Source organism: Mustela lutreola, chromosome 9, assembly GCF_030435805.1.
Source record: "Mustela lutreola isolate mMusLut2 chromosome 9, mMusLut2.pri, whole genome shotgun sequence".
NCBI classification, from domain to species: domain Eukaryota; kingdom Metazoa; phylum Chordata; class Mammalia; order Carnivora; family Mustelidae; genus Mustela; species Mustela lutreola.
The window spans coordinates 132075313-132101008 of NC_081298.1; the positions used below are offsets into that span (position 1 = coordinate 132075313).

At 45.2% G+C, this 25696-nt stretch overlaps 1 long non-coding RNA gene across 1 annotated transcript; it reads left to right on the top strand.

Annotated features, from left to right (window-relative positions):
- Positions 1 to 9126: 9126 nt before the first annotated feature.
- Positions 9127 to 12426, top strand: LOC131808233 (uncharacterized). The gene is made up of 4 exons (XR_009344738.1): positions 9127 to 9320; positions 9830 to 9937; positions 11591 to 11731; positions 12093 to 12426. It is a non-coding gene; the product is annotated as an uncharacterized LOC131808233 (long non-coding RNA).
- The last annotated feature ends 13270 nt before the right edge of the window (positions 12427 to 25696 follow it).

The window sequence follows — 25696 nt, forward strand, 5'->3', positions numbered from 1 at the left end:
AACAAAACAAAGAACCCATTAGAGAGCACTTGTGGGATTGGGTTGGAGAAGTTTGCTTTTATAGGGGAAGAAGTAAAAGGAAGTATTTGCCACCAGGGCAGGGATTTATTTATTCTGCTGGTGATTCTCAGATTACACCTAAGGGCTCTGATGCCTTCAGAGAGCCCTGAAGGATTCTGTGTACAGGGGTGGGATCATTGGCACTTTGAACAGAGCCAAGGGGATGATTTCGGGAAATGTTCAGGGCACCCTCATTTGCCAAAGGACAAACAACACGAGAAAGCATGATCCCTCTGTTTTCAAGAAGCTCAGAAGTTGGCTTGGAGGAAAAGGCACAGCAGTTTGAGATCATTACAGGTAGTGGACAGCATATAGTCATGCGTGGCACAGACCATCAGGGCCCAGGGGAATGAGTGAGTTTTCCAAGCTTGGGGGCTGGGAAGCCACTCTGGACAGTATAGCTGGTCTTGGCCGAGTCTGATGGGGGTGCTTCTTTGTGTCCTCAGCTTTTTGCACATTTTTTCATGTCTTATGCATAGACCTTGTTTCCATAGTACTCTCTATTCCTGTTACTTACAAGGAGAAGAGATTTACTCAGGTTACTTTAAGCACTGGGCAGTGGGCATAGGGAACAGCATGAGAGTTTATTAGGAATTGAGGGGTTAATAGAAGGTAATGGGGAGCTTATGGTATTTAACCATTCTGTGACACAGCTGATTCTCCTAATGGGACTAATATAAGTGTCCACTTGTTGGGTTTTTGTAAAAGAAATAAGATAATCCATGTTTTACTTAGCTTAGTGGGTGGCACACAGAAGATCTTTAATACCTGTGATTTCTATTATTATTGATCATTTCTGGCTTCCCATAACTTTCACATGCTGTCATCTCCTGTGGCTCCAACTCTGAATTCCACTCAACATCTCTATCTTGACATCAGGGCTTTCAGACTCCGTTCATTTGTACCTCCATCTTTGCCTGAATTTATTCTCATTTCCAACAATGTTCTTAACAGAGAATCTGGTTGTCTTAGCTCGTGTGTGACTGGCTATTTTGTTATCATGCTTCCATTGGGTCTATGCCCTCTTCTGGTCCAGTCATTAGAGACAGTTGGCAGGAGCAAAAAACCCCCCCATGCATAGAAGGGAGTGTGGACATGGCATGTTGGGTAGGGGGGGTCTTGGTGTTGTTCTACGAACCCCTCATAGCCTAACAATATCTAGACATCAGTCCAGTTCAGATCTAAGCACATTCTCTTGCGCTCAGTGTAGAGAGGACACAGAGATGAGAAATATATGGTCCTTGTGAGACGTCTCCATCAGGGAGTGGTTTGGGGGTGGAGAAAACAAAGTGCCCAGAGACTACAATGTGTATTAGTTTCTGAGAGCAGAGCAAGGGGGCAGGCTCTAGTGGTCAGTGGTGGGCCCTGAAGTCCTGTGTGTCAGGAACTGGCTTCTGAAAAGAGATCCTGGCTTTGGGAGTCTTGTAGGCAAATGGCAGCAAATATGCCAGATTTTGTGCTAAATAGGTCCGTTATTTTATTTTTTACAATATGCCACTGAGGTAAGTACTCCCACTGTTTAAATGACACCTCTGGAAGAATGGATGCTCAGAAAGGTTACATGAGTCTCAGGACTCACAGTACTAATAAGTAGGAAAGGAGAGTTTCAAACCCGGGCACTAAGGTTCCCACAACAAGAATAAGGACATGAAAAGAAGATATAGTTTGAGCTCATTCCACTGGGAAAGTCCCCTCAGTCCATTTGACTGGAGCCCAGTGTGCCTCCTGGGGAGTGTTGTAGGAGAGACTGGAAGGTGGGTTGGAGAAGACTGTGGAGGGTCCCGAGTACTGAGTAGATGGAGGTTGGGCCTGGAGTCTCAGTGCCAGCCATTGGCACTGGGTCTTTCGTGCTGCGGAAGTTCAACAGGTACTTTCTGAAGGGAAAGGGATTTCACTGCCAGACAGAACGGTTACCAGGACATTGGCTTGGCTGCCATCTTAGGTACTTCAGTCTCGCTCTTGGCTTTGCTCTCCCTCCCCTGCTTCACATGGACATCTGAGGGGTCTTCCTCAAAACTAGGCTTCTTCATGTCACTCTTTTGCTTCAAGTTTCCCAACAGCTCCCTAGAGCTCTCAGAGAGTTCAGACTCTTGAGTGCAGTATTAAATAACCTTCCAATCTGGACTGATCCCATGTCCTTGTTCCCTCCTTGATGTTTCCGAAGCTGCCACATTGAACACTTGCCTGTACCTCGACAGGGCATCTATTGTCAAGACTTCATGTGATTGACGGGCTTTCCCCATGTGGTGCCTGGAATGTCAGGCTTTACCCACTAGTGTTGTTGGCTACGTCCCTTCACAGGGACAACAATCTGTCAGACTCTTATATTTCGATTTAACAGATGAGTAAACTGAGGTTCAGAGAGGTTAAAATGCTTTTCCAGGGTCACAGAACTAGTAGGATCAGGGGCAGGATTGCAACCCAGACAGCTTGAGTCCCAGACTTGTACTCCTCAGCACCCTGCTGTGTGGGCTCCCTCCTTGATTTTCTCACCGGGTGGGTTCTTTCTTAATCTGCATGGGCCACATCAGATGCCTCTTCTATGTCACTTTCATTGATTTCTCCATCACCCCCAAGTCCCTCTGTCAGATGAGTCACTCCACAGTGTTCTGCTCAATTCTCCAACAGCATTTCTCCCCTCTTCTCTCAGGGTTTGTTTCCTAGAGCTCTGTTATGGATCGTATGCTTGCGTCTCTCCCAAATTCATATGTTGAAGCTCCAGCCCTCGGTATGATTGTGTTTGGAGATAGGGCCTTTATGGAGATAAGGTTAAATGGGATCATAAGGTCAGGATTCTGATCCAATGAGTTAGTGTCCTCATCAGAAGAGACTAGAGAGCTTACTCCCTCTCTGCCACATGAGGGCACAGTAAATAAGCAGGCGTCTACAAGCCAGAAGTGAGCTGTTAGGACCGCATTAAATGAACATTTGTTAAGTGGAGCCCAGGGTGCTGGATGGTGGCCCTCAGCTCAGCAGTGGATCACAAGAGAGACTGAGAAAGAGGAGTTGTTACTTCCAGGTCCTGAAGGAAGAAACTGGCATGCCTTGAGGGGCCACATGGGGAGGTCAAGGCAGAGTGCAGACAGAGAGAGAGAGATAGAGAGTGGGTGTGTGGCTGGAACGCGTTGTTCCAGGCTAGGGCTGGACTGGTCAGTTCAAAGCAGAAGAACAGGGTACAGGACTCCTCTTTATGGGGCACAGAAGGCAGACCCTGGGGGGCAGGGGGACTGTTGCTCACAAGGGCCATTAGGGACAGCCTAGCGGGAGCTCACATTTGCAGGTGACTGGGCTGCTGCATCTCAGGGCACACTATTGCACGAGGGGTTGGTGTCCATGTGGGTCACATGGTGTCCATGTTGGTGTCCATGTTAGCCACACAGACTGGGTGCTGTGGCGGCAACTGCATTGAGTAGCTTAGCTCCCCGCTCCCCAAGAACCTTATCAGAAACGGACTTTGTGGCATCTTGATCTGAGACGTCCTGCCTTCAGACCTGTTGTTTCTGCCACCCAGTACATGGTATTCTGTCAGGGCCGCTCAAGCAGACAAACGGAAGCTCTTTCCTCCCTGACTGGGTGTCCTTTCTGGAATGTGAGCTACTCGTTGGCAGGGGTCCTTCTGTCGCTGGCCCTGGATTCCCAGCCTCCGGCATGGGGCTTACTGACTGGAAGCAGGGTGTGCCGGAAGCTCAGGGGTTGTGGAGTCACGCTTTACTGTGCCCTCCCCACCGTGTCCCCAGGGTCCCACTGCTACAAGTAGACCAGAACGTTCTCTGCTCCTGTCCATGTCACCTGGGCTCTGGGCCCCTGGCCTCTGCTGCTTCTTCCCAGAGCTCCCCCTGACTGCTGATTTACTAGCTTCTCACAGAGGGCTTGGCGGCCTGCTGTCTCCTCTAGCCCTCGTAAAGGCGCCCCTCCCCTCAGCCCAGTGCCAGCAGCCGCCCCGCTGACTGCCTGGGCAGAATTTATGACAAGGATTCATCAGATTAGGAGGCGTGGACGGGGTAGTTCTTCCTCTATGTGCAGAATGCAGTCGGACAGCATTGTAGGCCCTTCTGCTTGCCGAGCAAATCCATGTGATAAGCGTGGCCTTCTCTGACCTGAGTTGCTTAGAAACATTTTGATTTGACAAGAAATAATTTTTTAAAATTTCTGGAGCCGAATAGAAATGTCACTCCTCAGTCCTGTTTGGGCTGCCTCCTGCCCCGCTTTAGAGCTCCCAGTGGTCTGCTCACATGGTTTGCTCTTTATCGTGACCCAAAGGCAGGCCGCCCTCCACTTCCTCTTCTAAGAATGGAATATTCACCCCAAACCCTGAAGGCCTGTGAGAGGGCGCTCCCAGCGGCCCCCCACTCCCCCGCCATCTCTTTCATGTTAGAGTAGTCTGCTTCCCAGAAAGTTCTTCAAAGCTTGAAAAACATTTTGCCTCCCTCTCGCTCTTGCGTCCATTGGCCTTTTCCTGCCATCTTGGGCAACAACTGAAATGATGCAGACCGGCTCCGTCTTTCTCACAGGCGGGTTTTCACCCATTTGTAGATCGTAGGATGTCTTATTCATCAAACACTTCTCAAGAAGCTGCTCTTCTGGGCACAGGGCCGGGGAGATGAGCGCAGGACGGCTGGTGCGACTTCACGGCTGTGTCCTGCCCTGCTCCACGAGGCTCTGCTCACACAGACCACAGGTGCAGGCCTGTGGGCCGCCTGCATGAACACTACGTATTCTCCTCCCTGAGGCCCTCCCCGATTCCTCAGGAGTCTTCTGTGGCTTCGCGGCCTAGCCGAGCCTCCTGAGCTCTCTTTCGACCAGGTCCTCGCAGTCATGGCCTTGAGGTTCCTCGCCATCTTGTTCTTTCCACCCCGAATATGTGCATATCTGTCAGGGTCCCTCTGCAAACGGACTCCATGGGAGTGATTTACGGCTGTCTTCCCCAGTCTGGACTTCAAACTCCTGTTAATGCAGCCAGCAGCAAGAGCCTTTGGCTGAAGTTTTGCTTTAGTGAGTGATTTTCTAGAGACCAACAAGACTTGGAGATCATTTGACTCGGATTAAGGGAGAGAAATACACACCCTTTGGCTACACATGACATGAATTCAGCTACATCTAGCCTTAGATGTGCCATTCAGGATTCTAATCATCCCTTGTGTATTTCTCTCCTTTATTAGCTTCTTTGTAAGAGGGGCTAAGTTTCATTTGTGTGCATCTTCTGCAAGCAGAGTGTCTCTCTGGGCCCTGGCAGCTACTTGGCAAATGTGAAAGAAATGACAACTGCTATGTTCCTGTCTCATTCTGGGTATTGTGATGCAGAGAATGTGGCACCTTCTCTCACAAAGACTTGGACAAGGATCTCTCATGATATAATCAATGAATGACTAAGCAGTGAATTTTGAGGAGTTGATTTTGGGGGAGGCTGTGCTCCCAAGTGATGGTTACCATCTCTTGGGCTTTGCAGTGCCCCAGTGAAAGGCTGTGGGCTTACCAGCAGCAGGAGTGCTGCTTCTTCTTCTTCTTTTTTTTTTTTTTTTTTTAACTTTTAGCTTGGTATTCTGCTTTTATTTACTTTTTTTCTTTAAAATGTTATTTAAATTCTAGCTAGTTAACATACAGCGCCATATTGGTTTCAGGACTAGAATTCAGTGATTCATCAGGTCCACATACAACACTCAGTGCGCAACACGGCAAGTGCCTCCTTAACGCCCATGGCCCATCTAGCCCATCCCCACTGACCTCCCTCCATCAACCCTCAGTTTGTTCTCTATCATGACGAGTCTCTTTTAGTGTTTCCTTCTCTCTCTTCCCTCTTCCATATGTGCATCTGTCTTTTTTCTTTTTTACCTATGTGTTTTATTTCTTAAATTCTACATGTGAGTGAAATCACATGGTATTTGTCTTTCTCTGACTTATTTCACTTAACATAATACACTCTAGCTCCACCTGTGTCATTGCAAATGTCAAGATTTCATTCTTTTTGATGGCTGAGTAATATTCCATTGTGTATATGTGTGTGTGTGTGTGTGTGTGTGTGTGTGTGTGGTGTGTGTGTATACACATATACATATATATATTATATAAAATATCACATCTTCAGTGGATGGACATTTGGACTCTCTCCATAGTTTGGCTTTTATTGATAATGCTGCTGTAGACACTGGGGTGCATGTACCTCCTTGAATCTATGTGTTTGTGTCTTTTGGGTGAATACCTAGTAGTGCAATTGCTGGATGGTAAGTAGTTCTTTTTTTTTTTTTTTTTTTGAATTTGAGGAAGCTCTATACTCTTCTCCAGAGTGGCTGTACCTGTTTTCATTCCCACCAGCAGGGCAAGAGGGTTCCCCTTTCTCTACATCCTCAAATACCTTTTTTGATCTCAGTAATGGCACACAACCAAAGAAGATGAACTTGTAGCTATTTCCAGAAACTCTCAATTTTTAGGGATCATTTGAGGCTCTAAGAGGAAAAGCTTTTGCAGGACTTGGCTTTCAACTGAACCCCAATATTCCCAGGGACATAATCAAGTTTTTGAGGTGGTAAAGGTCTGTGGAGGGCAAGATAAATGTGTCATTGTATTCTCTTGGTGGTCACAAAGCCTCCATCAAGTCACCTGTATGTTGGAACCTATATGAAAAAAAATCTATTACATCCAAAATATCAGAGCTAAATAACCAGACAGGAAAGAACAAGGAGGGGGAGACTTTCCACGGAAGGGAAGGGAAGGGAAGGGAGGCAGGGAAGGAGGGAGGGGGGAGATGGGCTGTTGAGGGAAGGCAGGTGTAGGTTCTGCCTGCATGCCTTCTCTAGGGAAGGCTGACCCGTCACTGGGTTCGTAAGAGCTTTCGTGATCTCTCAGCGTCCGGCATAAGCTTTGATAACTCTCCCTCCTCCACTCCAGCAAATTCCTTCCCAGTGCCCCAGACAGTGACAGAGCTAGGCCTTGAATTTGGTGCTCCTGATACCTAGTCATGCAGTTTTCCATAGCAACATAGGTGGCTGCATTTTTCACTCATTCGCTGGTGCTTACGTCATGATTTTATCCAGCTCTGGTCAAACATTCCTAATCATTGGGCTGAAGGAAAGCCACTGCACTCCACTCTAGATTAAGACAACAAGACCAAGCCCCCTCAGTTTTGGGTATCCCTCCACACCCTCCCATCTCCTGCTTCTCTGTTCTGTTCCAGAATGTCTATAACTCATCTTTGCAGCATTTTGTAAATTTAGCTTGGGGTTGAATTCATACTAATATTTGGAAACTACTTTAATTTTATAATTAAAAATGAAATGACACATCCAACCTTCTCTTTCTCTCTCCACGAATAGTCTGGCTGCAAAACAAATCTCTGCTATTAAGTGGTATTTATTTAATTGTGATTTGCTGTAGAGCTGGTTAAGAGGGGGTCATTAGGTTAAAATCATTGCGCCGGTCCTCTGAGCCGAGGATGTCTTGTGCTGACTTACGTTTGGGTGTGTTTTCTCTGACACTGAGCTAACACAGCCATATTTACATTATGAGCATTCTCTAGTTGCTGACATTTTTTGTTCCTCCAGAAGGAAAAGACACAGCACAGATGAATGACCCTATTTGATGTGATACGTCAGGTTGAGTTGGACCAGTGGGGGGTACTGGCATTAGCTACGCTTTCTTCCCATCTTTCCAGTCTTCCTCACCCCCAAATCAAGGTTGAAGATGGAACCAGTGATTTCTGATGCTCTGAATCCTTTGTAACTTATACTGAGAATCTCGGAGGTTGGATATAGTCTTGAGGGGCTAATAAACCAATGGGCTTCTTAGCACAGACCCCAAAATACCACCTGGAACCTTGGTTTTCTCCAAATGGTTAGGAGTTTGCAGACTTGTGCAGAGACTTCTTTTTGAGATTTTTGAAATGAGGCCGTTTAAATACAACACAAAAGGATGTTCAGGGTGGGGTAGGGCTTACCATAAAACCCCCTTGGGAGCCTTTCCTCAAATAGTTTTTCCAAAGTCCTTCATCATCTTCCCATTTGGGGCCTCTTGGCTTTGCATTTTCTAGGCAGATGTGAGAAATGTCACCACATTTCCAGAGAGGAACTGAACAAGACAGATGGGCTCTACCCCAGCAGGACACCTGGATGGCAGCCTTATCTAGGGCCAAAATGGGACTGCATGTGCCTGCCTGTTTATTTATTCTCCTCCTGTTTGGAGACTTTCCCTGATTAATTACTTTCTAGTAATCGAGGCTGTTAACTAATGTCTCATCTGATTAACCTGTAGTTTGGCTCTTGGTCCCAGAGGGTGGGCTGGCCATCCAACTGGGGAATGAAGGAGGTCATTGGCCAGGGGCCCCTGGGATGCCAGCTTTGGGCTCGTTTATTTGCTTTAAGTCTTGTTTGCTATTCCTGCTGCAGTGACTGGCGACAGCTCCCCCCAAGTCCCATCCAATCTAATTGGCCTGCTGAAATAGCAGTGAACACAAGATTTAAGAAATGTTTTCTTTGAAAACTTCTGGTCCGACAGACACTTTGAGATCAGGTTTCACCCTGTTTCAATTGCTCACCATTCCCTGGGACTTTCAGGAGAAATATTGAAAGGGAGTCTTACAGGGGAGCTGCAGCTCTGTGGTCTGGGGGGGCTGATGAGCTAGAGGGTGGAGGGAAGGCTGTGCTGAGGCAGCCCGGCATCTTCAGAATCTAGAGAGCTTGCCAACGTTAACACATCCGAGGAGGTATTCAGTATCAAAGTCTCCAATATTTGGCTCCATAAACACGATACCGGTTGCAAAAACAAAGCTAAGGAGCTCATGCTGATTACTTCAATAAAAGCTGTTTAATTATGAACGTTTGGGAAATGAAGTTACCAACAGGACCAGGAGAGCTTTGGCGTCCAGTGTCCCTGCTCCCAGCATCCCACTGTTACACTAGATTGTCCACTCAGCTGAAAAGTCTGACATTGAGCAGGGTACACCCTCAGCCCTGCAGGGTACTGTTCACTTGCCAATAACACTCCCTCTTGTTGCAGTGGCAAATTTTGGGAACTGAGTACTGATAGAATTATCTAATGTTATCAGTGCCATTTTCAGACCATCCAAGGGTTACTTGGTGCAGGTGGGGGGGGGGGGTTGTCAGAGCTCTTGGAAGACCTGCATTTATTTCTAGGTTTTTCTTTTTTTCAGCTGACTTTTCTTCCCTCCCCTCCCCCTAGAAGTCAGGGTTCTAGGATGAGGCAAAGTAGATGTGAATTCTGAGCAGGGAGCTCATGGACCTGGTTGTGATGACGTGTTTTGGAATCCTCAGGTAAGTTTTTATTAATCAAAGTTTAGGAAACATGGTCTTATTAATGCTTCTGTATAATTCCCCTCTCTTTTTATGTGGTTTTAGCCAGTTATTTTATGTTTGATGTAAAAGTTTAATGAATAAAAATCAGAGTTGAATCTGTGTATGTAAGGAAAGAAATGTAAGGACATACACATTGTCAAGGAGTGAACTCTTTTCCATAAGTGACTTTTCACCATATATTGATTATTTCTCAAAGAACTGATTTTGATAGGAATCTTTAAAACTTATACTTATTCATCAGCAGATATTGAATACAAATTAACATTCTGACATTCCAAATAACTCTTGAGTAATTTATGTTCATTACCATTTGTGTGTGTGTGTGTGTGTGGTGTGTGTGTGTGTGTGTGTGTGTGTGTGTCTACATGTCTACTTTGGGTCATGAGACTCTTCTATGCTCTTGTAATGACAGTATATCCTTGATTTTTATTCCCTTTTAACAATGCAATAACAATTCTTTCTTTTAGTGAACAGGATAAAGAATAAGTTGGGAGGAAATTCCGAGTGTTTGGGACAAATTCCTTGCTTTAAGCTCATACCTGCCTAGAGAAGGTCTGGAACCTTCCAGGTGTCTGGTGAGCTACAGTGAAGGGGTGGGGAGTGGGGGCTGGGCTGTGTGGACAGGGGGGAGGGGTTAGGGAAAGGGTGGTTCTGGAGTTCGGTTTCGGGTTCTGGAGTTAAACTTCAGGCCCTAGCGCATTCACCTGGAGAACATGTGCCCAAATCTTTTCTTTTCCCCAACTTACATTCAAAAATTCAAGTTAAAGGGTAACTTTTTATGTGTGGTATACAAAGTTAAAATAACACTTCAAATTCCTCTGTGTATGGATTTGTTTTCTCTCCAAATGGTCAGAGTTACTGAAAGAAACTTGGAAAGGTTACTTGAGGTTCACAAGACCCTCTGGGAAGAGCCCACTTAGACCAGCCACTGGAACTTTGAGAAAGACCAGCGTAATGTTGTTACCTGACATTAGTGAGAAGGAGCCCTGACTGGTTCCCAGGAACTGTCTGTGTTGTTATTAGCTGAAAATGCCAGAACTTGTAGGGCAAGGAATGAGGACCAGGCTGGGAATCAAGATGCCTAGCTCCCGGTCCAAGCCCTCTTGCTATGTCTGTGACCCCAGATAGTTCATTTACCTTCCCTGAGTCTGATTCTTCCTTAAGGCATTGGCGTCATTAGCTTATTAGCTTATTAGCTAATGACACCAATGCCTTGTCATCAGAAGTGCAGATACAAACCAACTAATGGCTGTGAACGAATTTTGCAAAGGTGACAAGACGCTCTAAAATTCAAGGGTTGCTTGATTCTATATATTTTAGCAATATTTAAATCCTTCCAGACTCCGTCTGTGCTATACGATGTCAGAGCAAGACAGTCTTAGAGGTCATCTCATTCAGTGCTCTGATTTTATGGACAGAAAACTGAGAGAGAGCCGCGGACAGAGGAAGTTGCTCACAAAGTAATGTGGCATAGTGGTGCCAGGGTTGAAGCTGGAGCTAGGAGCTATGACTCCCTTTAGATGCTTTTTACATTTATTTATTTTTTTAAAAAGATTTCATTTATTTGAGAGAGAGAGAGGGAGTACCTGAGCACAAGCAGAGGGAGGGGCAGAGGGAGAAACAGACTCCCCGCAGAGCAGGGAACCTGATATAGGGCTCGATCCCAGGACTCTGGGATCATGACCTGAGCCAAAGGCAGATGCTTAACTGACTGAGCCATCCAGGCACCCTAGATGCTTTAAAAAAAACTAATAATAATAATAATAACAACAAAAAAACCAGTGTCTTTATAGAGAAGGCACCTAGCCAGTGAGGGATGGGTTCAAAAGAAACAGCTTTAGGTATTGTAAAACAATGAAATTCAAGGGGAATCACGTGAAGGTATCAAAAGAAGGCAATTGTGGGCCATCCCGACTTTCTTGACTTGATTTAAAATCTACTGACTTTCCAGGTTCTTACACGCTCCGTCCCATAACGGAAGTACATTCTTCAAGTTTCTTCTCTCCATATTGTAAACTTACATATGAGGTGAACTTTGGGGACTCTCAGTGGGTAGACCTTGGAGTAGCTGCTCACCTGGTCACTTCTGGGCAGACCCATGCCCTCGTCCCCCACTGGAGAGAAGGGAGCCTGACTGAGAGCAGGGAAGCCTCTGAGGAAGGACTGGCCTTTAGGCAAAGGGCTAGCTCAGGAGATTTGTTAAGTGCTTTGTATGTCTTTTTCCATAGTTGCGGGGGGAGGCTCTGAAGAGCAAAGCTGGAACCGCTTCTGTTGATCGCTCTTCCTTTCATCCCAGATTTGATTCTCCATGATGGACTTGCGGGGTTGCCCTGTCCCAGCCCAAGAGTCCCAGATTCTGGTATCACCGGGTATGTCGTGAAATGTAATCTCCAGTTGTTGGGCAGTCGAGCTTTTATGGGGGAGCTATTATTTCGAATTTTTGATACTTTGAATTTCATTTTCTACTGCAGCGTTCCCCTTGCCCCCGCCTAATAGTACCTCAAGCAGCTGAAGGTGGGGGCTGTGGTGGTCTTCTCTGGTTCCCATCTGTGCTGTTTGTCCTTCCCCAATCCCTGCCCTTAGTCTGCTCTAGAGCATCTAGGGGTTTATGGGGGAGAGTTAGGGAGTGAGGAAGGTACCGCTTGATGGGTCATGATCCGGTATTTTCCTCTGGGTTTGGTGGACGCTTGTTACTCATACTGAGTATCAACTACTGTTCTCTTAATACAGTTGCTGCCCCTTCAAATCAGCTGCTTACAACTCCAGATATCAATGTTCAGCCTTTCATGGGGTTGTCTTGCTGTGCGGTTCCCACGAGGACTTCCTGGGCAGAGCTTTGCTTATCATGATATATTCTGGTAACTTTCTACAGGGTCCATATGGAACCCAAGGGAAACCTGAAAACCAGGCATTTCCCACACAGCCATGTCTCCTGCTTCTACTCTCTGGGTCACTGGCCCTTCACCGCCTCTCTGGTGGCTTTCTCAAGGCTTGGAGCCAGTCCCAGTCCGGCCTTTAGACAGAAGATCGAGCTCTCTGAGCTGTCATTCTGAAGCCCCCCACAGGTAAAGGGATCCATCTCCATTCCTTCCTTCATGAAGTGTGTGTAGGGGGGGTGGTAATGCTTAGCTTTCCAGGCAAAGACATCCTTTCTTCCAGGGTTGCTTCAACCTCAGAGTTTTTCAGAGGGGACGTTGGACTAAGCATTGCAGATATATTTCTGAAACATTTCCTTTGCAAATCCTGCATCAGTGGGCTATCAGCTCATTTTATAATGTGTTATTTCGGAAGGATCCCATTTTAACTCTGATTACCCTTCTATTTGATTTGCAGGCAAATCACACCGGAGCCTGCCTTGTGTGCCTTGCAGGATAGAGGTAGATTTCAAAAGGGGTCTTGGAAGAAAAGAGGCTTCTTAAACTCTGACGTCCTATAGAATTGTTGTACGTTATTCTTAACAATATCCTTTTTAATGTAAGTCAGAAAATATGCATATAGAAATAAAACATATTTCTATCCTTTAAAATATATTTGCTGTTTCATTAGTGTTGTATCTTTATCAGTCAGACAATTCATTATCAAACAGTCATTTCCAAGATTGACCAGGTTCAAATCATGTGTCCTTTTCTTTAAAATATTCTCTTTCTAATTTTCTTTCTACTTTTATAAATGCCTGATTCTCTTCGTGTCAGTGGAGTGGTGGCCTTTAGTTACCCATAGGCACAGACTAATAACATCTCACCAAAGCCTTTGGTGTAAACTGTGGTACCCTACAAAGAGGAAATCTGTTTTTGCTGTTTGCAAAGGAATTCAAGATCTTTATAGTCACCAAGAACTCATAAAACCAATGAGCCATGTATATGAAAATGATCCCTGGGTCTAGACTTCAACAAGCCAGTGTTTGCTAATCAGTTTGCGAAATAAATATGAGCAACTAGGGCTTTGGGTTTGAGAGTGTGTAGTGTCTGTTGGTAAGTGGGATTTCTCCTGAACTCATCTTGCTGTTCTGTATGGAAAAATCAGGAGAGATTAAACAGGTTTGTCTTATGTTTTAATACAGTAGACAACAATAACAAGTAAACAAACCCAAAATAGGTAGAATACAAACAGAGAATTTACATGTATGTTTCTAATTCCCAATTTTTAAAGTTTATTTGAAGTTTTAAATTCTAACCAAAGGTAGCTTCATAGCAGTGTGTACTGTCACTTTTACCTACTTCAGATATGTAATCCCTTATGATGTGTGGATACCAGATTGAGAATGTTGGGTTTTTCCTGACTTTTCTAAATCATAATTTCCAGATACAATGCCGTACCTTTTATTTTGTTTTCTTTGCACATAACGGCCTAAACTAGGTGATCATGTTTGTGTGTAAGTATATGTGTATGGGTGCATGTTTTGAGAGGAGGGGAGAGAATGGGGCTTGGGGGTTGATTATGCTCAAAGCTAGCACACAGGTTTTATTATGTGTCCCCCAATGTGGTTAAGTCTGACATTTAGTCTTTCAACAAATATTTATAGTCTCCCATGTTCCAAAACTTCATAGTTTTGGGGTCTATTCAGTTAATTAAACCCTGGTCCCTCAAGGTGCTTACATTAGAGTTGGATCTCTTTAACTGTTGTAAATGGAGCACAGAGCTTGAAAATTATTCACTATGATACACATTTATTCTTTACTTGGTACCTAAACAATGAGACAATCCTTGCATAAGTATTTTTTTTTGAGAACTTTCATTTAAAAGTACTTTTTTTTCCAATAAAACATTCCTATGTGTAGAGATTTTAGTTTTATGAGGAGTGGGAATTTTTCTTATGCAGATTTTCTTTATAAGTGTGGAGTCACTGATGAAGTGGCAAGGGTGGGAGATTTAGAGGGTGGCAGGAAGATATACACAACATCTTTGGAAATTGCCAAAATCAACACTAATAAGATATTCACTATCATAGTTCTCAGAATGTGGATCTATAAAAGTATTGTGGTTATGTCTAGGACCAAGAGGTATTGATTTTTATTTTACTATGGTATTGCAGATTGTGCCATTGGCAACAGAACTTATCCTACCATTCTTTTGGCAAGATAGACTAAGTCTGGTTCTACTTCATTTTGCAGTTGGGTTGTCTATGGATCTGGGGTAGATTAACTAGTTGGTGGGAGTCTAGGGCTAATGAAACTGAGTTACAGGTCTGATTCCCAACTAGACATCAATCACTTTCACATGGAAGAAAAGGAAATTCTTCTTTGCCTCTGGTTGCCATATAATGCTGGCTGCCATAGCTAAATCATATGGTCGTCAGAAGACACGGATAGAGAGGGTGTGAAGACTTGGTTTTTCCAGTCACTTCTCCCAAGGGAATAATTAAACATATACATATGCAATGACTTTGTCAGTTGAGTTGCCAAAGGTTTTGTGAATGGGATGCCTGGGTGGCTCAGTGGGTTAAAGCCTCTGCCTTCGGCTCAGATCATGATCTCAGGGTCCTGGGATCGAGCCCTGCATCAGGCTTTGTGCTCAGCGGAGAACCTGCTTCCTCCTCTGTCTCTCTGCCTGCCTCTGCCTACTTGTGATCTCTCTGTCAAATAAATAAATAAAATCTTTAAAAAAAAAAAAAAGGTTTTGTGAAGCATTGCAGAGTAATACCTACCAACATGGAGCCCAAGTCCACTGCAACTTCCATTAACAAAGGTGAGCAAGTTTGGTCCCAGGACCTAATTCTGCCTTGACTTTTGCTGAGATAAGGGAGGCCCAGGGTTCCTACTGTCAGAACTAGTTCATTCTTCAGTAGGATAGGGTGCTGGTTAGTGCTTGATTCTCTCATCCTATGTATCCTGGGTGAATTAGACCTCTACGTATGGAGGACAGAGTGGAAATTTGCCTAGGAAGCAGACCTCTAAGACCTCTTATGTCTGCTTTTCCAAACATTACCCAGGCTTGTAGACATGTCCTCAGGCATCATTTTTCTCAAGACCTCACAGTTTTTGCAGTTATCTTGGGTTGAGAAAGCGACATTACTCAGCCACAACCAGTTTCTTGCCAACATCTTCCATAAAATGCACAATAAAGCCGGATTTTAAAGATGAAACATGTTTATTTGGTCTCTTGTGTTGATGGAGTAGTCACTGAAGTTTCAATTTTTCCAGGAAGATAGGAGACAAGAGGGTGGTGGTCTAATGGCTTCCCTGAATGGAGATAGATGGAAAGAGTGAATAGATCTAGATATTAGAGATTTGCAAAGGATGCAGGTAGTTGGCCCTGGAGACAAGAATAGGAGACAGATGAGAAGTTGCTGTGGCATGTGTTTCCAGTCAGTACAGTTCTACAGTCCAGGGTTGGGTGCCCTGGAGAAAGAGACTGGAGAGTGGTTCATGGCAGTGGACTATATATATATATATATATATATATATATATATATGGATAGATAGTATAGATAGATAGATAGAGATAGATCTATATATATCTCCCCCATATATATGTATATTATATATATAATTAAACCTTTCCTCATCTTCCCAAACTAAACCATATGCTGTGCCCTGAAGACAGAGTAAAGATCCCTAGCTCAGACCTTTCCAGTATGTATTACTTTGCAGTCATTCCTCTGTGACTGAGCATCAGTTTTTATCATCTTCCAAAACTAGCAATCATGCCCCCATCCTTCGGAGACAGGCTGCATCCAGGGGTATCCTCTACTATCCTCCAGCCTGGGCTGGACCCAAGGGTGCAGGCCACCTCCACAATGGCATGGCCTCAGAATTCCACTTGTTACCTGGTAGGTCCCTCACTAATAGGGGGACCCATTACCTCAAATCTCCACACAGAAGACAGAAGAGAACGCCAAGTGGTGTCTCTGACTCTAGAATATAATTTCTCAGAAGCAGCAAAAGCTCACAACGGCGTGCTGATTCCTTTGGGGGCATCTCCTGAGGCCTTAGGTCTGTTCTTTCTGATCAGACCTCATGGTATCACAAGTGCCACTGCTATGAATTCACTGCCTTCTCTTTCCCATCTGTCCCACTGACAGACCCATAAATCACACACTTTAGGATGGAAGCTCTCAGGATTTGCCTATGCTAGATGTTTCTTTGTTTCTACTCTTGCTCTCTCTCTCTCTTAGTGTCTGTATGAGTGTGAGTGTGAGTGTGTGTGTAGCTTACCATGTGACTTAGCAGAGGTCACAGAAGGAAAGAATTTTATGAGGAAGTGGAGACAATGCATTGTCTAGAAGGCTGTGGCCTCACAGGCAAGGCAAGCCCAGTTTGTCTCCTGAGCATCTCTGTGTATACTCATGCATAATGTTGTCAGGCTGTACTCTTGGGGCATCCATCTCTAGGTGCCCTGACAACAAAGTCTGAAAGTTACTTGTCTCCTTGAGGGCCGATTTTGCCTTGAGCTATTAAGTGCCCATGAGTCTGTCTCCCTAGTATAGCTATGTTCGGTGGGGTCCAATGGGCCACTTAGCTCCTCAGGTGAGACTGTCCGAGCTGGGCAGGAAATCTCTGAAAAACCATGGCTGAACCAGAGTGACACATCATTGCCCAGGAGATACGGCTCTGAGTGCAAAGACAATGGGAAGGATAGGTTTTCTTGCTATCAGGAGGCCTGGGATTCTTGACTTTCATGTCCATGGTCCTTTGTTACTCCAGCTGGGAGAATGAGAAGGGACCAGTGGATCCTAGACCACTCTTCCCCTTCTGTCCGGACCTGCCTGTGATCTTCTTGGGCACATTACCTGGGAAGACTCAGGAGGGTGAAGCAGAAAGTTTGGCTTACTAGTTTAACTGCAGCCCAGGGATCTCTTCATTCTGGTTTTGCTATCACTGTTGGCATGATTAAGACCCACTAGAGACTGCCAGAGGCCCAGCGTACAGTTTACACTTCATTTTTGGAAAGAATCTTTGTGCATATATATCAGGGAACACCTCTCAGAGTGTGTTGACTTATTCACTGTTCAATTGCTCCTTCACTTTTGAACAGACACTGCCCGAAATACAGGCAGTATTCAGGAAGCATCAGGAAGGGGACTGCCACATTATAGGGCAATTTCTTACTTGAACAAAGCTGGACTTAGGAAAAGTACCCCATTCCCTATCTTCTACCCAGGCAGCTGTGGGGAAAGAAAGGGGCCTGTTTTCTTGGGGTCCAACCCAGACTTAGCCATCACAACGCTGGGTCTGTGGTATGCCCTGGATGGAAGGGGGGCGAGAGGGAAGGCTGTGGCTTGTGTCAGCGTTATCACCCACGTACACGGAGAGTTTGGGGACTCGTGTTCCAATAACCGGGCCCTTCCTCACTCTTGACTCTTGACTCAGGAGTTTTGTGAAAGTGCTTCCCCACTTCCAAGCGGTACCTCCTTAGATGAAGAAAGATCTCTACCTGGACCGTCGATCTCAGGATTGAGGCCACTTGTGTCATGTGCGGACCACTCAGAGCTCTGGATGTGTAGGTGTGGAGGACCAGTCCATTGCCCTCAGTTATTAAGTCCCTCCTGTACACAGAGCAGTGTAGGAAACACTGTGGGGAGTGCACAGGTACGGGGCATGGGCCTGGCTTCTGGTGGGGTGGATCATTCTGGAAGAGAGACAAGGGAGACCGCAACACACCTGGAAAGGATGGGCTGAATCAGTGGGGACCACAGCTGCAGATTTCAGGGAAAAACTGGGGCTGAGGGTGATAAAGTTACAGAAAAAGAGAGGTGGGTGGTGACTTCTTACGTAGGCAAGCAGTGATAGGGGCCCTGGGGGTGCTGGGATGCTCACCTGAATCCCCACAGACAGGCGCCCAGACTTTTCAGGGAGCGTGTTCACCTGAAGGCGGTCTGCCCAGCAGTGGGAGAATGACTTTTAAAATAAAGGTCAGCTGCCGCCGCCCGCGCTCTGCCTCCACGGGCTTCAAGAATGCCAGACATCTCAGAGAGGCCTCTCTGGTCTGCTTACCCGGTACTGCCGCTTTTTGAGGTCTTCAGAGTTTTCTTTGACCGTTTAAATGACAAGGGGGAATTTCTTGCAGGGGTCATGGGGAGAATATTTTTAGAATGAAGGACCTTTTTAAAAATAAGACAATTACTGCAAGATTTTGAAATCTGACAAGCAGACATTTTCCATCCCCATCAGGAAACTTTGCCCAATTTCTCGGACCTTTAAATACCACAGATAAGCTCCAGTTTCTGGCCAGCAGCGAAAGGGGCTCAGGCAGAGCTCTGTGGAGGCTCAACGTGACACCTGTGTGGGGCCGCCGGCGAGTCTGGCGTTTCAGGCCCCGCTTCCCCTTTTGTACCCCCATTAGCTGGACGCCCCTCCCCTGCTCGCAGGATTTGGCTTCCGAACACCTAGTTGTAAATTCCAGCTTCAGCCCGTTCCTAGCTGTGTGACATTAGGTAAGTGAGTTCACATCTCTGAGCCTTTGCTTCCTCCTTTGTAAAGTCAGGATAAATAACCTTTCCAAACTCACATGGCCTGGGGAGGATTATTTGTTTTGGTGCCGTGGCTTTCAGGCCCAGAGCAGTGAGAGGAAGTGGGCCTTGCGGCCTCAGCCGAAGTCCAGTGATCAGAGCAGTCATTCAGATACGATGAGAGAAGCGCCAGAAGGGACCGCATAGGTGTGCTCGTGGGCGGAGCTCGGCCTTGCCGGGAGGAAGGTGCAATGAGTCCCAGGTGTGCCTCTGAGGAGCTTGTGCCAAAAGATGGGCGGTGAGCGGCCCTGGGCCCGGGAGTCACAGCGGGCATGTGAAGGGCGGTCTAGCCACCGGCTCTGAATGAAGGTGAAGTGTGGAGGCAACCACAGGCTCCCGGAGCTGCGTGACTGCTGGTGACCTGCGTGCCCTGTGCCCGGGGCAGGGGCTGGGTGACAGCGCAAAGCGCTGGCAAAACTGTCATTGTGGGGACAGGCACGACGTGGTGCAGGTGACGGGTTTGTTCCCGTGGCTTCTCTCCTGACCTGCTTTCCTGAGAGGCAGCGCTGCTCTCCTGCCCTCAGTCACAGCAGCTCCTCTGCTCGCTTTCCCTCGGAGCCGCTCTGCCTCGCCGAAATTATTCGTCTGCCTTAAGGTTTAACTTTGAATGTAAGTTAAGTGTCTTAACTACTGTCTCCTCGTTGTTTGGGCATGTAGTTGGCATAACGTAGACACGATCAGTATTTGTTCAGTGGCTGGGTGAATGGCACATGATTGTACTCAGATGAAGACCAGATTATCGGCCCGTTTCAGAGACTAAGAGATGCCCCAGGACATGTGGTCACAACACCCCTGAGTCTGGGGGGGAAGAGAAAGGAAGTGTTCACCTTCGGTGTGCTGAAGTCCTCTGAGGCTGGGGAAGCGAACATGTTTCCCGTGTATTTGGAAACGAGGGAATGAATATCTGCGCCTCTTCTGGTTTCTGCAAAGAAGGGAGGGAGAAGGAGGTAGTGGTCAACTCCAGGAACCTCAAGAGTAGAAAGAAGGGGTGTGTCACCTCTCCTTTTCCGCCATGGACTCGGAAGTCTTTGTGATCTTGGTAGTAGGAGAGATGTCTGCTTGGAGCCCCTGGTATGTTCCACGGTTTGAACACCCCTCAGTTACTCTGCCACAAGTGAAATACCACGATGTGTGGAAATAATGTGGCTTCCTAAAATGAATCATAATCACACTCATTTTCATAATCATTCACAGCAGCTGCTACTGTCCCTTTGACGTTTTGTTTGAGAAAAGATTTCTTGAAGAACTCACAGGTTCATTTATGTTCTCTGACTCTTCCTAAATTCTCAGGTAGTAATGGGCTAGGAGAGGAAGCATTGGGCATCTCAGCTACCCTTGGAAAGCTGGTTGCACATCCTCTTGCTGAGAGCACCGGAGTCAGACTCTCTGCCTTTTGTAACAACCATTTTCCTGTAAAGCCAGCCTTTCCATGGTGCTAATGATTCTTAGAGGCAGCAGGTAGAGCCCAATATTGACTCCACCTCAGCTGATGGCTTATAGATCAGTCCCAGCAGGGAGTTTATTTTTTATTTTATTCTCAAAAGATTTAATTTGTAGGATATCTCTGTGGCTAAGTTGTTGGGTAGCTGCCTTCTGCTCAGGTCATGATCCCAAAGTCCTGGGATTGAGCCCTGCATCCTGCTCCCTGCTTCTCCCTCTCCCACTCCCCCTGCTAGTGTTCCCTCTCTCACTCTCTCTCTCTCCCTCAAAAAATAAATAACAAATATTTAAAAGATTTTATTTCTTTTTTTGAGGGAGAGAGAGAGAGAGAGAGTGCATGAGCAGGGGGAGGGGCAGAGGGAGGACAAGCAGACTCCCTGCTGAGCATGGAGCCCCACGAAGGACTCTATCCCAGGACCCCAACATCATGACCTGAGTCAAAGGCAGATGTTTAACCGATTGAGCCACCCAGGTGCCCCAGCAGAGAGTTTAATGAAGAAGTTACAGTCAGAGCAGGGGCAAGGAAAAGGGAACTGACAGGGACTGGCCACCCAGGGACCAGTAACTGTGGGAGCCATCAGGCCTGAGCAGCAAGGCGAGGGTCCCAAGGTGGTTCTTTTGCTGTCCTCATAAGCATGGAGGCTTTCCTCTGCCTGTACCCTTCTCTGTGAATGCTCAAGAAGAACAGGAAGTTTCTGTTGTACAGTTTAAAACTGCTGTTGGGGAAATGGAACATTTTAAAACTCTGAAACTGTCAGCGATGTGCAGAAATTGCGACAGGAGAGCCTGAGATTCATGTCTTATGAGTCTGGCCGCTGCAGGATGTATAAAGCTGGCCACCAGCCCCAGCATTCTTCACCTGCAGTCACAGAATAGGAACTCATAATTCATGGGTATTTACCATGCATTAGTCCTTGTTTCAAGCAACTGACATTATTAACTAACTTAGTTTTCAGGAACAACCCATGAGGGACAGACTATTTTTACTCCAAGTTAGAGACAAGGAACCTGAGCTCAGAGGTCATGTGACCTGACGATGACCACAGAGTTAGTAAGTAGCCACATTAGAATCCACACCTCTTGATGGCCCTGCTCATGTTCTTGATCAGGGAGCCACAGTGTTTCTCTCTTTTGTCTTCTGAGGACCCTCCAGTGCTCAGCCACCAATTTTTCTGCCTGCTTCAGAAACCCTCAGGGATAAAGTTTTGAGTTATCTGACTGGGCTTCTCTGTGCCGCTGTAGGCTGCTCCTGAAAGGCTGTGGCTTCAAAGCCAGTCTTCAGCTGGCCTATACGGGCTTTCATTGGCCCCTTAAATGGACAGCGTAACGCAGTGTGCAAACTGTAAGTCCGAACAGCCCGGTGCCAGGTGTTCTGGTGAGTGGCACAAACCAAGCCTACTCTATGTTCTTAGGTTTCCAAGAACCTTTCCATGAGTTTTTAGGAAGAAAATTATTGAGTCATAATTAAAGTTTTGAAAACCGTATGCAGTGATGATACCAAGTTTCTTTTTATACAATGTTTATACAAGAAAGAACATTATTTATTATTAAAGTTTTGAAAACCATATATATTAATTATACAAGTTCTTCCTTGTACAGTGTTGCAAGAGCACAGTAGTATTATTTTCATTTTATTGCTGGAGAAACTGAGACCCAGGCTCATGATAGAATAATATGAACAGCAAATGACTGGGAACCCTGAGGTGGTTTTCTGTCTCTTCCTCCAACTAGATGTATGACTCTAGGTATACCTTCTCTCTCTCTCTCTGGCTCTCGCTCTCACTCTCTCTCTCTCTCTCTCTCTCTGGGTCTCTGTCTTACCATTTACAACATATGAGGCTCAGTTTGATTTCTGAGCTCCTTTCCAGTTCTGCAGTTCTATGACTTAACAAGATCAAAGCAAGCTGCTTGTTAATTGAAGTGTTTTATAGATGGGATGGTTCAAAAAAGGATTTGAGGTGGCTTATCGGATCAGAACGCACTTAAGTCAAGATGGTTAAAAGTAACAACAGAATCGAAAATGATAAAACATAATGCAAAAGCGATGCTTCAGGCACCAAGGCCGAATGAGTCACTGATGGCTGGTGTTGCATCTGGAGTCTCAGAAACCCCGCCCACTGCAGGCGAATTAGCTGGAGCGATCATGGCTGAGCCACATACATCTCAGGCTCTTCAGCTTCTCTTGTGGAATGTTCTTCTAGTAAGAATATGCTATTTTGGAGTGAAGCCATCTTGGAAATCTGTCTTTCTGACCCACAGGATCTATGAGTCTAGAACATCTTGGCTATTATGACATGAAGAGATTTGGCACCTCAGTCCAGGCCTTCTGATTTTTCCCAGTGTTTTGTCCATGGCAGCATGCCACCTCCTGTCACAACAGTGACGATTCACACAGTGTACAGGCAAGGATTTGTGGTTCTATAGTCTTTCCGTATATAACATCTCCCGAATAACCTCCCGAAAGTAGGCAGGAGAAGGACTATTATCCCCATAGTATATCTGAGGGAACAGGCTCAGATATGTTGAAAATGTTCCCTAAAGCTCGCTGCTGGTTGATGGGGAACAGTACCTGGAATCCGGTTCGTTGACTCTAGAGTGTCCGGGGCTGCCTTGTGCCTTCGCTGTGTCCCTGCATTCCAAGGGTGGGTGTTTTCCATTGATATGTCCTTAGACCACTTCTCAGGAGGTGAAGTCAAAGCAGCTGGTCTGAAACAGTCTGACCCATACATGGCCCAGTGCCCACCAGAGAGAACCTTGGGAAGCTGCATGTTGGTAGACATCCTGGCATGGAACCTTTGCCCCAGGTGTCCTGCCTTGAGCTTAAACTCTGTCCTCTCACACCACGTTTAAGCTCTGTGAATATATAAAATTCGTGCTATGTATTGCACAGGTCCCGAGAATTGAGACTCATGATATTGAGGGAAAGCCAGAGTTTGAAGCAGGTTAAATCTCTCAGAGCACAGCAGGGGCTTTTCATCAAATTCAGCTCTGGGAAACCCTTGAACTGGACCACATTGCTACTGAATGTGTCATCAATCAATCAACAAGTATTTCTTGAGACAGCAGTGTGGGAATTCAGTGAGATCACCTAAGTGACGAGTTAGAAAGGCAGTGTGAAGGAGAGCAAAGACATGGGCTTTAGAGGCATTCCCCAATAGATTTGAAGGCTGGTTCTATTATTTATGAGCTGTATAAGCCCAACCAAATCATCCAATCTCACTAAGCCTCAGTCAATCTGTCTATGGAATGGGGGGAAATACCTACCGCATCAGGCTTTGGAAAAGGACTTACTTCTCATTCATTTTCTCTCCGTCCAACATTTAAACAATTATAAAGAAATACATCATTGATAATTGTAGATATCATTGATACAGTGATATGTTGATGCTATATATTAATAGTATATGTCATTGATAGTTGTCAGTTCATTATTCCTATGTACTTGATGTTGCACAAGATGATGGGAATGATAAGGAAGGGGAAGAGTGATAAGGCTGGGGCTGGAACTATGCCTTCTCACATGTATTGTTCCCATAAAATTTCCATAAAATTTGTAGCTTGATGTTTAAGGATGTTATGTGTGTAGTTATGTGTGAAGTAATAAACAGGAGTTTATATAGAGCCAGTCTGGCGATGGTATGTGTGATGTTGACGCCCTTCTGAATGCAAAGCTTCACACCAAACACCAAATGACTAAACTCAGCCAGTGGAAGCAATGAATGAGGTCAAGCTGGAGCTGGGTTTCCACGTGGATTCAGGCTCACTGCAGATGACTCTGATTATTTCATTTAGATTCCTGACTTAAAAATACAAGAATTGTGCATGCTTTTTGGAAAAATACTAACACTGTAGAAAGTTCCCAGTCCCTCCTCTCTTAGGCTTCTGTCACTTTTAAAAGCTTGTTTTATTTCCTTACAGGCCATTTCGTAGGCCCCCAAATATGTATGTAGCATCCACTAACATACGTACATATTTCCTTTTGATAAACTTTATTGAGGTATAATTTCCATAAAATAGAATGCACCAATTTTGAATTTAGCATCTCATGAATTTTAACAAATATATGCTTACATCCTATCAAGTTTTAAAATATAGGAATGAGGTCACGCTGTATGTAATATCCTGCAATGGGTTTAGGCATTCAGTAATGTCATGGGCATTTTTTTTTTTTTTCATGGCACAGACCTCTTTTTAAATTATTGTGTAGTTCCTTGGTATGGACACCAGTAATGTACTGAACTATTTCCTTATAGATGGCTGTGCAGAATCCCTATATTCACAATTCAAATCCAGTAATGGGTATCCTTTTCTACTTATCTTTGATGTTTTAACAGATATTTCTATAGACTGGAGTCCTAGAGGTGGAATTTTTTGGTCAAAAGTTTTAAAATTAAAAAAAAAAAAAGAGAGATTATAGCAATGTAAGCTCCACTCATAAGAAAATGCCCTTCTCCTAAAGTATTTTCTGTTTGCAATTATTAGATTTTACAAGATTTCTCAGACTGATAAGGCAAAAAGTGGTAGCATGTTGTTGCTTTAGTTTGTATATGCCAAACTGCAGGAGAGGACGAAAATTTTAGGTTTATGTTATTTTCTATTTACATTTCTTCTATGAATAAACTTCTTGTATTTTGTCAATTTCTATTTTTCTTTCTTTTTGTTTTTAAGATTTTATTTTCATATAACCTCTACACCCAACATGGGTCTCAAACCCACAATCCCAAGTTCAAGAGTTGTACGCTCTGCTGACTGAGCCAGCCAGGCGCCCCATCGGTTTTTCTTACCGATTTGTAGGAACTCGTTTTCTATTAGGTCAGCATTTCCCCTACTATGCATTCAGGTTAATGCTGCTCAAACCCGAATGTGCTTTCATATCACTTGGGTATTTCGTTTAAACAGAGAATCTGATTCAGTGGGTCAGGGAATGGGCCTGAGAACATGCATTTCTAACAATCTGCCAGGGGCTTCCAATGCTATGGGCTCACAAACAATTCTCTGGGCAACAAAGTCTTAGGGTTTATGAGTTTTATCTGGCAGAATTCCATCATACTTCAGGGACAACGTGTGGTAGATGTTTCTTTTGTTAAAAGATCATTAGGAATGATCTGGAAAAAGTAATCTGTGTGGAAAGAAGCAGCTAACTGTAGCTGTTGAAATGACAGCAGTCCTAGTCTTTCTACTAGGGAGCGAGTGGGTGCTGTGTGAATTTTGAATTTTGTCCCACTTCTACTTACTTTTAGATCTCTAGGCTTTCTGTTTCCACCTTGAGAATTTTTAAAAATAAGACAGTAATTTCTTCTTAATTTTACAAAGTTTTGTTGAACATCAAAGGACAAATACTGGTATGCTCTGTGACCTGTAGCAAGCTGGAACGCAGTGGATATTGTCCCTGCCCATGCAAAGCCCCCAGGAGTATGAACTGTGCCTGGAGCCCAGGAGCAACCAG